Below are 14043 nucleotides of genomic sequence, written 5' to 3' on the forward strand. Positions count from 1 at the left end.
CTTTATAAATGCTTATTTTAATCTCTTGCATCACTGCAAAGTTGAGGATAAATGTGAATAAATATATTATAGTATGGATGGCCTCAGCCATAAGTACACACATTTGTATTTATAAAAACTAGAAAAATACATTGAAATGTTAAAATTTATAACTTTTGAGAGACCTGATTATAGATAATTATTATTTTCTACTTTAAATTTTTCTGTTTTTTCCAAAACGTAAGCATACTATTTTTAATCAGAAAATGGTAAATATTATAAAGCATGAGTAGTCAATAAGGTAAATAGAGAAAAACTACAATTGCTTCAGAACAAATAAAGGTTTTTGGATACATTTAAAAATCCAACAAGGCAGAAGAGATTGTTCGTACACATTAAATTACACAAAATGGGAGTGTATGTTTTGCAACATCCATGAAATGTTTATAAAAGTTGATTATATACTAGGTAATAAAGGCTCAGATGCAAAAAGCAGGAATTACGCATATGACATTACATAATCAAAATTAGAATTAGGCCAAAAATGTAAATATTAGAAAATAAAAAAGGACACAGAATAACCAACATGAGATAAAACTTGTAAAATGCTATGACAGATCTAATGCCAATGAATTTGAAAATCTAATTGAAATGGATGGTTTTCTGTTTCAAAGAATTATAAAAATAAAGCAAGGATAGAAAACTTGAATAATTGACTACATAAGAATTTTTCTTTTGAGTTACAGTCTAGTCTAGAATTTATTTTTTTAATTTTATTTTCATTTTAAATTTTAGATTCAGGGGATTCAGGAAGTACATGTGCTGGTTTGTTACATTGGTATATTGCATGATGCTTAAGTTTGGGCTTCTGTTCATCTTATCACCCAAACAGTGAACATGGTATTTGGGAGTTAATTTTTCAACCATTGCCCTACTTTATCTCTCTCTCTTCCCTTTTCAATTCTCCAGTGTCAACTGACCTAATCTTTATGTCCATGTGAATCAATGATTAGCTCCCATTTATAAGTGAGAATATGCAGTATTTGGTTTTCTGTTTCTGATTAAATTCACTTAAATTAATGGCCTCCAGCTGCATCCATGTTGCTGAGGATGATATGCTTTTGTTCTTTTTTGTGGCTGTGTAGTATTCCATATACAGTTTCTTTATCCAATCCACTATTGATGAGCACTTAGCTTAATTCTATGTCTTTGCTATTGTTAATAGTGCTGCAATAAACATGTGAGTGCAGGTGTCTTTTCATTAGAACAATTTATTTTCCTGTAGGTATATACCCAGTAGTGGGATTACTGGGTGGAATGGTAATTCTATGTTTAGCAATTTGAGAAATCTAGATATTGTTTTCTATGGTGGTTGTAATAATTTACATTTCCACCCACAGTATATGTGTTCCCTATTCACAACATCCATGCTAGCATATACTGTTTTTGAACTTTTAATTATAGCCATTCTGACTGGTGTGAGATGAAACCTTATTGTAATTTTGACTTACAATTCTCTGATGATTAGTGCTATTGAGCATTTTTTCATATGTGTATTGGTTGCTCTTATGTCTTCTTTTGAGAAGTGTCTGTTTAAATCTTCTGCCTACTTTTTAATGGGGTTATTTATAGTTTTCTTGTTGATTTGTTTAAGTTCCTTGTAGATCCTGGATATTAGTCTATCAGGGGAACCACCCCCAATATTTCAACATAGGTTCTTTCTATTTTCCCTAAATGTCAGCCAATCTGAGAAATAAAGAGAAAGAGTACAAAGAGAGGAATTTTACAGCTGGGCCACCAGGGGTGACATCACATATCTGTAGGTCTGTGATGTCCACCTGAGCTGCAAAACCAGCAGGTTTTTATTAAGGACTTCAAAAGGAGAGAGGGTGTATGAACAGGGCGTAGGTCACAAAGATCACATGCTTCAAAGGGCGAAAAGGAGAACAAAGATCACATGCTTCTGAGGCCAATAAAGATCACAAGGCAAAGGGCAAAGCAAAGATCACAAGGCAAAGGGCAAAATCAAAAACTCCTGATAAGGGTCTATGTTCAGCTGTGCACGTATGGTCTTGATAAACATCTTAAACAACAGAAAACAGGGTTCAAGAGCAGAGAACCGGTCTGACTTCAAATTTACCAGGGCGGGGTTTCCCAATCCTAGTAAGCCTGAGGGTACTGCAGGAGACCAGGGCGTATTTCAGTCCTTATCTCAATTGCATAAGACAGACACTCCCAGAACAGCCTTTTATAGACCCCCCTCCCCCAAGGAATGCAATTCTTTTCCTAGGGTCTTAATATTCCTTGCTAGGAAAAGAATTTAGCGATGTCTCTCCTACTTGCACGTCTGTTTATAGGCTCTCTGCAAGAAGAAAAATATGGCTCTTTTTGCCTGACCCCGCAGGCAGTCAGACCTTATGGTTGTCTTTCCTTGTTCCCTAAAAATCACTGTTATTTTGTTCTTTTTCAAGGTGCACTGATTTCATATTGTTCAAACACACATGTTTTACAATCAATTTGTACAGTTAACACAATCATCACAGTGATCCTGAGGTGACGTACATCCTCAGCTTATGAAGATAACAGGATTAAGAGATTAAAGTAAGACAGGTGCAGGGAATTATAAAAGTATTATTAGGTAAGTGATAAATATCCATGAAATCTTCACAATTTATGTTCCTCTGCCGCAGCTCCAGCCAGTCCTTCCGTTTGGGGTCCCTGACTGCCCACAACATTAGTCCTTTGTTGAATGCATACTTTGCAAATATCTTCTCCCACTCTGTAGATTATATGTTTACTCTGCTTATAGTTTTTGTTTGTTTGTTTTGCTGTGTAGAGCTTTTTAGTTTAATTAGGTCTCAACCGTCAATTTTTTGTTTTTCCTACATTTGCTTTTTGAGGATTAGTCATAAATTCTTTGCCCGGGACAATGTTCAAAAGAGTATTTGCTACTTTTTCTTCTAGCATTTTTATAGCTTGAGGCCTTAAATTCAGTTCTTTAATCTATCTTGAGTTATTCTTTATATATGGTAAGAGGTAGAGGTCCAGTTTCATTCTTCTGTGCTATTTATTAAATAGGATGTCCTTTCCCCAGTGTTTATTTTTGTCAACTTTGTCAAAGATCAGTTGGTGTGGCTGTGTGTATTAACTTCTGGATTCTCTATTCTGTTCCATTGGTGTACATGTCATTTTTATACCAGCACCATGCTGTTTTGATTTCTGTCACCTCTTACAGTAGTTTAAAATTGGGTAATGTGATGCCTCTGGTTTTGTTCCTTTTGCCTAGGACTCTTTGACTATGTGAGTTCTTTATTGATTCCATATTAATTTTAGAACTTTTTTCTAACTATGTAAAAGTGATGCCTATAATTTTCTAGGAATACTATTGAATGTATTAATTCCTTTAGGATATTTTAATGATATCAATTCTTCCAATTAATGAGCATTATTGGCTATTGCAAACGAGATTGCATTCTTGGTTTGCTTCTCAGCTTCAAAGGTATTGGTGAATAGAAATGCTAATGATATTTCTACATTGATTTTTCAACCTCAAAACTTTACTGAATTCGTTTATCAGGTCTAAGAGACTTTTGGCAAAATTACTAGGATTTTCTAGGCATAGAATCATATCATTAGTGAAAAGAAGTAATTTGACTTCCTCTTTTCCAATTTGGATGTCTTTTATTTTTTCCTCTTGGCTGATTTTTTTCAGTAGGAATTCTAGTACTATATTCAATAGGAGTGATGAGAGTGGACAGCCTTGTCTTATTTCATTTCCTTGGTAGAATGCTTCCAACTTTGCCCATTCAGTATGATGTTGGTTGTGGGTTTGTCATAGATGGCTCTTATTCTTTTGAGGTATCTTCATTTGACATTTAGTTTTTTTAGTGTTTTTAACATAAAGGATGATGGATTTTATTAAATATTTTTCTGAATCTATTGAGGAGATCTTATGGCTTTTGTTTTTAATTCTGTTTATGTGATGATTCACAGTTATTGACCTGCCTATGTGAAACCATCCTTGCATCCAGGAATAAAGCCTACTTGTTCATGGTAAATTACTCTATTAGAACATTCTTGCATTGCTGTTAATATAAAGGAATACCCAAGACCAGGTAATTTATAAAGAAAAGAGGTTTAATTGGCTCCACAGATCCACAGGCCATTGAGGAATCATGATGCTGGTATCTGCTTAACTTCTGGGAAGGCCTCAGAAAACATATAATCATGGAAGAAGGCAAATAGGTAGCAGGCATGTCACATGTCCAGAGCAGGGACAAGAGAGAGGGAGGGGGCAGGTGCCGCACACTTTTAAATGACTGCGTCTCACTACAACACACTCACTGTTGTGAGAACAACACCAAAGGCAATAGTGTCAAACCATGAGAAATCATCCTCATGATCCAATCACCTCCCATCAGGCCTCACTTCCAACACTGAGGACTGCAATTCAAAATAAAATTGAGTGGAGACACAAATCCAAACCATATAATTCCATCACTGCCCCTCTAAATCTCAAGTTCTTCTCATGTTGTAAAATATAATCATGTATTTTCAATAGTCTCCCAAAATCTTAAGTCATTCTAGCATTAACTCAAAAGCCCAAAACTCAATGTCTCATCTGAGATGAGAGTAGTCTCTTCCACCTATGAACCTGTAATACCAAAACAAGTCAGTTACTTCCAAGGCAAGATTAGGTACAGGCATTGAGTAAATACTCCCATTCCAAAAGGGAAAAAGTCAAAAGAAAGGGGCTAAAGGCCCAATGCAAGTCCTAAATCCAGCAGAGCACTCATTAAATATTAAAGCTCCAAAATAATCTCCTTTGACTTCATGTCCCACCTTCAGGGCACGCTGGTACAAGCAGTGGACTTATAAGGCCTTGGGCATCTCTGCACCTGTGGCTTTACAGAGTTCAGACCTGGAGGCTGCTCACACAGTTGTTGAATCACTGCAACTTTTCCATGCTGAGGGTGCAAGCTCCAGTAGATTGCCAAGACTTAGATTCCCAAGACTCACCCACACTTGCACACTGTTCATTGATGATAGGCTTAACACCACATGATAGCCTCCAAGGATTATGGCAGCCTTTGACCCCCGGAGCTACAGCCCAAACTGTATCTGGGCGTGATCGAGCTGACGCTGGAGCTGGAATGGCTGGGATGTGGGGAACAGTATCCTGATACTGTGTAGGGCAGCCAGGCCCTGAATGTTGCCGATGAAGACAATCTTTCCTCTTGGGCCTCAGGGCCTGCGATGGGAAAGGCTGCTGCAAAGGTATCTGAAATGCCTTCAAGTCCTTTTCCTCACTGTCTTGGATATTAACACTTGGCTTCATTTTGTTATGAAAATTTCTCTATTTAATAACTAAAATAACTGTGGAGTGCTAGCTCCACAGCCTGCTTGAATTTGTCTCCCAAGGAAGCATTTTCTTTTTCTACCACATGGCCACAGTACAAATTATTCAAACTCTTATGCTCTTTTTCCCTTTTTAATATAAGACCAAATTTATGTCATTTATTTGTTCCTGCATGTGAGCATAGACTGTTAGAAGCAGCCAGGCTAACTCTTGAATGCTTTGCTACTTAGAAATTTCTCTCACCAGATACAATAAATCATCACTCTCAAGTTCAAAATTTCATAGGTCCCTAGGGTAGAGGCACAATGCAGCCAAATTCTTTACTAAGGAATAACAAAAGTGATCTTTGCTCCAGTTTCCATTAAGTTTTTCACTTTCATTTGAGACTTCTGCAGCCTGGACTTCATTGTCCATATCACCCTTAGCATTTTGGTCACAACCACTTACCCAGTCTTGCAGATGTTCTAAGCTTTCCCTCATCCTCCTGTCTTCTTCTGAGCTGTCCACTCTTCCAACCTCTGCCTGTTATCAAATTCCAAAGCTGCTTCCACATTTTCAGATATATTTACAGCAATACAGCAATATTTCATTCCTGGTACCAATTTTCGGTAATAGGCCATTCTTTCGTTGTTATAAATACCTGAGACTGGGTAATTTATAATTAAAAGAAGTTTAATTGGCTGATGGTTCTTCATGATGTACAAGCATGGCACCAACATCACTTGGTTTCTGGGGATGCCTCAGGGAGCTTTTACTTATGTTGGAAAGTGAAGTGGGAGCAGGCACATCACATGGCAAAAATAGGAGTAAGACACAGAGAGAGTGCCACATACTTTTTAGCAATCAGATCTAGTGAGAATTTACTCACTAATGCGAGGACAGCAACAAAGTGATGATGAGAAACCATTTATGAAAATCTGCCCCCATGATCTAAGCTGCTCCCACCAAGCCCCACTTTCAACTTTGTAGATTACAATTCAATGTGAGATTTGGATGGGGATACAGATTCAAACCATATCAATTAGCTATTTATTGCACTACTGGATTTGGCTTGCTAATATTTTTTGAGGATTTTTGTGTCTGTGTTTATCAGAAATATTGGTTTGTAGTTTTATTTTTATGTGTGTGTTCTTGCCGGTTTTGGTACCAGGATGATACTGGTTTCACAGAATGAGTTGGAGAAGAATTCCTCCTCCTTTATTTTTGGAATAGTTCCAGTAAGATTGGTACCAGGTCTTCATTGTACATCAGGTAGATTTCAGCTTGAATATGTCTGGTCCAGGGCTTATTTTGGTTGTCAGGTTTTTTTTTATTATTATTATGATTGATTCCATTTTGCAAGTTTTTATTGGTCTCTTTAGGGTTTTAATTTCTTCCTGGTTCAATAACAGGAAATTGTGTGTTTACAGAATTTTTTTTATGTTCTCTAGATTTTCTAGTTTGTGCAGAGGTGTTCATAGTAGTCTCTAGGGATCTCTTTCATCTCTGTGGGATCACCTGTAATATTATATTTATCATTTTTAATTGTGCTTATTTGGATCTTCACATTTGTTCTTTGTTAATATAGGTAGTGGTCGATTTTGTTTATTTTTTCAAAGAGCAAACTTTTCACTTTATTGATTCTTTGTGTGTTTTTTCTGATCTCAATTTTATTTAGTTCTGCTCTGATTTTGGTTATCTCTTTTCTTTTTTTTTATTGTTATACATTAAGTTCTAGGGTACATGTGCACAACATGCAGGTTTGTTACGTAGGTATACATGTGCCATGCTGGTTTGCTGCACCTATTAACTCGTCATTTACATTAGGTATTTCTCCTAATGCTATCCCTCCCCCTTTCTCCAACCCCATGACAGGCCCCTGGGTGTGATGTTCCCCACACTGTGTCCAAGTATTCTCATTGTTCAATTCCCACCTATGAGTGAGAACATGTGGTGTTTGGTTTTCTGTCTTTGGGATAGTTTGCTCAGAATGATGGTTTTCAGCTGCATCCATGTCCCAGCAAAGGACATGAACTCATCCTTTTTATGGCTGCATAGTATTCCATGGTGTATATGTGCCACATTTTCTTAATCCAGTCTATCATTGATGAACATTTGGGTTGGTTCTAAGTCTTTGCTATTGTAAATAGTGCCACAATAAACCTACGTGTGCATGTGCCTTTATAGCAGCATGATTTATAATCCTTAGGGTATATACCCAATAATTGGATCACTGGGTAAAACAGTATATCTAGTTCTAGATCCTTGAGGAATTGCCACACTGTATTCCACAATGGTTGAACTAGTTTTCACTCCCACCAACAGTGTAAAAGCATTCCTATTTCTCCACATTCTCTCCAGCATTTGTTGTTTCCTGACTTTTTAAATGATCACCATTCTAACTGGTGTGAGATGGTATCTCATTGCGGTTTGATTTGCATTTCTCTGACGGCCAGTGATGATGAGCATCTTTTCATGTGTCTGTTGGCTGCATAAATGTCTTCTATTAAGAAGTGTCTGTTCACATCCTTTGCCCACTTTTTGATGTGGTTGTTTGTTTTTTTCTTGTAAATTTGTTTGAGTTCTTTGTAGATTCTGGATATTAGCCCTTTGTCAGATGGGGAGATTGCAAAAATTTTCTCCCATTCTGTAAGTTGCCTGTTCACTCTGATGGTAGTTTCTTTTGCTGTGCAGGAGCTCTTTAGTTTAATTAAATCTCATTTGTCAATTTTGACTTTTGTTGTCATTGTTTTTGGTGTTTTAGCTATGAAATGCTTGCGCATGCCTATGTCCTGAATGGTATTGCCTAGATTTTCTTCTAGGGTTTTTATGGTTTTAGGTCTAATATTTAAGTCTTTAATCTATCTTGAATTAACTTTTGTATAAGGTGTAAGGAAGGGATCCAGTTTCAGCTTTCTACATATGGCTAGCCAGTTTTCCCAACTTCATTTATTAAATAGGGAATCCTTTTGCCATTTCTTGTTTTTGTCAGGTTTGCCAAAGATCAGATGGTAGTAGATGTGTGGTGTTATTTCTGAGGCCTCTGTTCTGTTCCATTGGTCCATATATCTCTTTTGGTACCAGTACCATGCTGTTTTGGTTACTGTAGCCTTGTAGTAGAGCTTGAAGTCAGGTAGCGTGATGCCTCCAACTTTTTTTTTTTTTTTTTTTTTTTTTTTTTTTTTGCTTAGGATTGTCTTGGCCATGCAGGCTCTTTTTTGGTTCCATATGAACTTTAAAGTAGTTTTTTCCAATTCTGTGAAGAAAGTTATTGGTAGCTTGATGGGGATGGCATTGAATCTATAAATTACCTTGGGCAGTATGGCCATTTTCATAATATTTATTCTTCCTATCCATGAGTATGGAATGTTCTTCCATTTGTCTGTGTCCTCTTTTATTTTCTTGAGCAGTGGTTTGTAGTTCTCCTTGAAGAGGCCCTTCACATCCCTTGTAAGTTGGATTCCTAGATATTTTATTCTCTTTGTAGCAATTGTGAATGGGAGTTCACTCATGATTTGGGTCTCTGTTTGTCTTTTATGGGTATATAAGAATGCTTGTGATTTTTGCAGATTGATTTTGTATCCTGAGACTTTGCTGAAGTTGCTTATCAGCTTAAGAAGATTTTGGGCTGAGATGATGGGGTTTTCTAAATATACAATCATGTCATTTGCAAACAGGGACAATGTGACTTCCTCTTTTCCTAATTGAATACCCTTTTTTTCTTTCTCTTTCCTGATTGCCATGGCCAGAACTCCCAATACTATGTTGAATAGGAGTGGTGAGAGAGGACATCTCTGTCTTGTGCCAGTTTCAAAGGCAATGCTTTCAGTTTTTGCCCATTCAGTATAATATTGGCTGTGGGTTTGTCATAAATAGCTCTTATTAATTTGAGATACGTTCCATCAATACCTAGTTTATTGAGAGTTTTTAGCATGAAGGGTTGTCGAATTTTGTTCAAGGCCATTTCTGCATCTGTTCAGATCATCATGAGTTTTGGTCATTGGTTCTGTTTGTGTGATGGATTATGCTTATTGATTTGTGTGTTTTAAACCAGCCTTGAATCCCAGGGATGCAGCCGACTTGATTGTGGTGGATAAGCTTTTTGATGTGCTGCTGGGTTCGGTTTGCCAGTATTTTATTGAGGATTTTCTCATTGATGTTCATCAGGGATATTGGTCTAAAATTCTTTTTTTTGTGGTTGTGTCTCTCTCAGGCTTGGTATTAGGGTGATGGTGGTCTCATAAAATTAGATAGGGAGGATTCCCTCTTTTTCTATTGATTGCAATAGTTTCAGGAGGGATGGTAGCACCTCCTCTTTGCACCTCTGGTAGAATTTGGCCATGAATCCATCTGGTCCTGGACTTTTTTTGGTTGGTAGGCCATTAATTATCGCCTCAATTTCATAGCCTGTTATCGGTCTATTCAGAGATTCAACTTCTTCCTGGTTTTATCTTGGAAGGGTGTGTGTGTCCAGGAATTTATCCATTTCTTCTAGATTTTCTAGTTTATTTGTGTAGAGGTGTTTATAGTATTCTCTGATGGTAGTTTGTGTTTCTGTGGTATTGGTGGTGATATTCCCTTTATCATTTTGTATTGTGTCTATTTTATTATTCTCTCTTTTCTTCTTTATTAGTCTTGCTAGTGGTCTATCAATTTTGTTGATCTTTTCAAAAAACCAGCTCCTGGATTCATTGATTTTTGAAGGGTTTTCTGTGTCTCCATCTCCTTCAGTTCTGCTCTGATCTTAGTTATTTCTTGTGTTCTGCTAGCTTTTGAATTTGCTCTTGCTTCTCTAGTTCTTTTCATTGTGATGTTAGGGTGTCAATTTTAGATCTTTCCTGCTTTCTCTTGTGGGCATTTAGTGCTGTAAATTTCCCTCACACACTGCTTTAAATGTATTCCATAGATTCTCGTACATTGTATCTTTTTTCTCATTGGTTTCAAAGAACATCTTTATTCTGCCTTCATTTTGCTATTTGCCCAGTAGTCATTCAGGAGCAGGCTGTTCAGTTTCCATGTATTTTTGCGGTTTTGAGTGAGTTTCTTAATCCTGCGTTCTAATTTGATTGCACTGTGGTCTGAGAGACAGTTTGTTGTGATTTCTGTTATTTCACATTTTCTGAGGAGTGCTTTACTTCCAACTATGTGGTCAATTTTGGAATAAGTGTGATGTGGTGCTGAGAAGAATATATACTCTGCTCATTTGGGGTGGAGAGTTCTGTAGATGTCTATTAGGTCTGCTTGGTGCAGAGCTGAGTTCAAGTCCTGGACATCCTTGTTAACTTTCTGTCTCATTGATGTGTCTAATATTGACAGTGGGGTGTTAAAGTCTCCCATTATTATTGTGTGGGAGTCTAAGTCTCTTTGTAGGTCTCTTAAGACTTGCTTGATGAATCTGGGTGCTCCTGTATTGGGTGCACATATATTAGGATAGTTAGCTCTTCTTGTTGAATTGATCCCTTTGCCATTATGTAATGGTCTTCTTTGTCTCTTTTGATCTTTGTTGGTTTAAGGTCTGTTTTATCAGAGACTAGGATTGCAACCCCTGCTTCTTTTTGCTTTCCATTTGCTTGGTAGATCTTCCTCCATCCCTTTATTTTGAGCCTATGTGTTTCTCTGCACATGAGATGGGTTTCCTGAATACAGCACACTGATGGGTCTTGACTCTTTATGCAATTTTCCTGTGTGTGTCTTTTAATTGGTGCATTTAGCCCATTTACATTTAAGGTTAATATTGTTATGTGTGAATTTGATCCTGTCATTATGATGTTTGCTGGTTATTTTTCCCATTAGTTGATGCAGTCTTTTCCTAGCACTGATGGTCTTTACAATTTGGGATGATTTTGCAGTGACTGGTACTGATTGTTCCTTTCCATGTTTAGTGCTTCCTTCAGTAGCTCTTGTAAGGCAGGCCTGGTGGTGACAAAATCTCTCAGCATTTGCTTGTCTGTAGAGGATTTTATCTCTCCTTCACTTATGAAGTTTAGTTTGGCTGGATATGAAATTCTGGGTTGAAATTTTTTTTCTTTAAGAATGTTGAATATCAGCCCCCACTCTCTTCTGGCTTGTTGTGTTTCTACCTAAAGATCCACTTTTAGTCTGATGCACTTCCCTTTGTGGGTAACCTGACCTTTCTCTCTGGCTGCCCTTAACATTTTTTCCTTCATTTCAACCTTGGTGAATCTGACAGTTATGTGTCTTTGGGTTGCTCTCCTTGAGGAGTATCTTTGTGGTGTTCTCTGTATTTCCTGAATTTGAATGTTGGCCTGCCTTGGTAGGTTGAGGAAGTTCTCCTGGATAATATCCTGAAGAATGTTTTCCAACTTGGTTCCATTCTCCCTGTCACTTTCAGGTACACCAGTCAAACTTGGATTTGGTCTTTTCACATAATGAAATCATCCACTGTGTTTAAGAAGAGTAATTTGACAGAATATAAAATTCATGGCTGGTATTTCTTTTCTTTAAGATGCATAAGGAAATTTTTGAATGTATAAATATAGAGTCAAAAATGCAAAATAAAATACTGGCAAATAAAATTCAGCAATGCATTAAGTTCTTAACATTACCATATGTAAGTAGTAAATTTATCACATAATCTATTTAAACATAATTTTAGTGTAAATTCAGGAATATAAGAACTGCTCTACATAATGTTTTCTCATTTATAAATTAACCTGCCATATCTATCCTTCTTTTCCCTTCTTCCCAAACTGAAAATAAAACTAACTTTAAGAGGAAAATTCAAACGTGTCAATCTGTGAGGGGTGAATTAATAAAGCAACAAGAATTATCTGGCCGTCCCTTCCTAGTTATTATTAAGTGGTCAAAGAGGACAGAAAGCACATATGCATCATACATTTTCATCATTTTATCAGGAATGGAATCCAATGATGGATTCTACCATTACGTTCCAGAACAAATGACCTTTAGAATTCCTTCAGACACTTGGCAACGTGTATATACTTGACCCATAGAAGGTAATTTTTAGTTTTCAATGTACATGATCGGTCTCATCCAAATTTGAGAAAGAAGAAATATTTGCTAACAGTCTCTATAGACAGTCTCTGTCCAGGTCAAAAGACTGTATATATATCCATAACTGTATCTATATAGATATATAGTGCCTATGTGCATATATATGTGTGTGTTTTATACATATATATGCATGTGTGTGGTGTGTATGTGCATATGTATGTGTTTTATACATATATGTATGTATGTGTGTGTGTATATATATATATATATATATAAAGAGAGAGAGAGAGAGAGAGAGACCGACAGACAGACAAAATTAAAACAAAGTTTAAAACATGGGTGAATGCTCTATTTGGGGGAAGTCTAGCATATTTTTAAAACTAAGAACTGTGTCTTTAGAGGGGTAACTTTAAAGACTTTCATCATATAATTAGCGGACCACCAAGAAATATAAGTCCTCATTTCACTGCATGAAAAAAAATATTTCTTCTTGCTGTTCAAAACACATTAAGTGTTTTAGGGAGAGGAATTTAGCCTATGTTTTTCTTTGGAAAATCAAACTTACTTAAACAAGTAATACTGAGTTGCTTTCTATGTCATCTACAAGCCACAGCAATGAGTCACTAGTTCCTGAAACACAGTGTGGCTATACTTGGATTTTTGACATATATCTAAAGATGTCTTGGACACACATTCCTTCCAGCCACAGACCAAATGAGGGTAGCCAAGTTCTCCCTATGATGGAAAACACACACAAACCATAAGGAAGGCACATCAGAATAATAATATGCTTGTAAATGATGTGAAAAAAAGAGAGAGGGAACGGGATACTATGGGAAGAAGTCAGTCTTAGTTTTCCCTCACTTTTTCTTGACTTCTACCGGCTTTAGAGATTGTTTCACTTCCCCAGTGTGGGTGGACAGAGGCTTTGTTTCTTTCCCCTGCTGTCATGACAGTCTCTGTCCTGTCATTCTTTTCTTCACTCACTCAGATAATCTGCATAGTGAAGTAGAAGCTTGGCTTTCAAGTCAAACGGACAGACTTCAAGTCCCGGTTTTTCTACTTACTTGTGGTTTGACCTCAAGCAAGTTAGTTTGTGTTATTTCCCTGGGACTTTCTGAGCCTCAGTTTTCTCATATATTAAGAGAAGCTACCAGTATTTTTCTTTCAAGACTGTTGTGAAGGTTAAATAATGAGTATGAAAGGGCTCTAATTTGTTTTATTATTCACTCTATACTTGCAATGAATGAAAGGCACTTTTCTAGATCACTGAGAGCATAAAGTGAAATAAGACAATCTCTGCCTTTGAAGCAATTCATTAAGATCTATATATTTTCTATCCTACATTATACCCTATACATGTGCTTGTCAAAACTTAACTGGTTTATGCCTCATTACCTCAGGGTATTGATCCAAAGTCTTCAATTTAATAACATAATTTATGATAATGTGTTCATGCCTCCTTAGGGCATCATAGATTACCCTTCAGGATATATAGACATTTAAAATAGAGTTTTTGGAGACTATGGGACGAAGGAATATCTAGCAGTGGGAATTTCGAATGTCCCCTTCCCAAAGTTCATCTTTCTGTAAATAATGTTTAGAAGTGGTTTTGTGTACTCACAATGCATGGGAGATTAGTCTTGCTAATATTTTAGTGTAAGGAAAAAAGATAACTCCTTTTCAGGAAAGCAATTTGGCAAAATGTGTCAAGAACTTTAAAGACGTTCACTCGCATTAACTTAGTAATT

This window comes from Pan paniscus, chromosome X (assembly GCF_029289425.2).
Source record: "Pan paniscus chromosome X, NHGRI_mPanPan1-v2.0_pri, whole genome shotgun sequence".
Taxonomy (NCBI): Eukaryota; Metazoa; Chordata; class Mammalia; order Primates; family Hominidae; genus Pan; species Pan paniscus.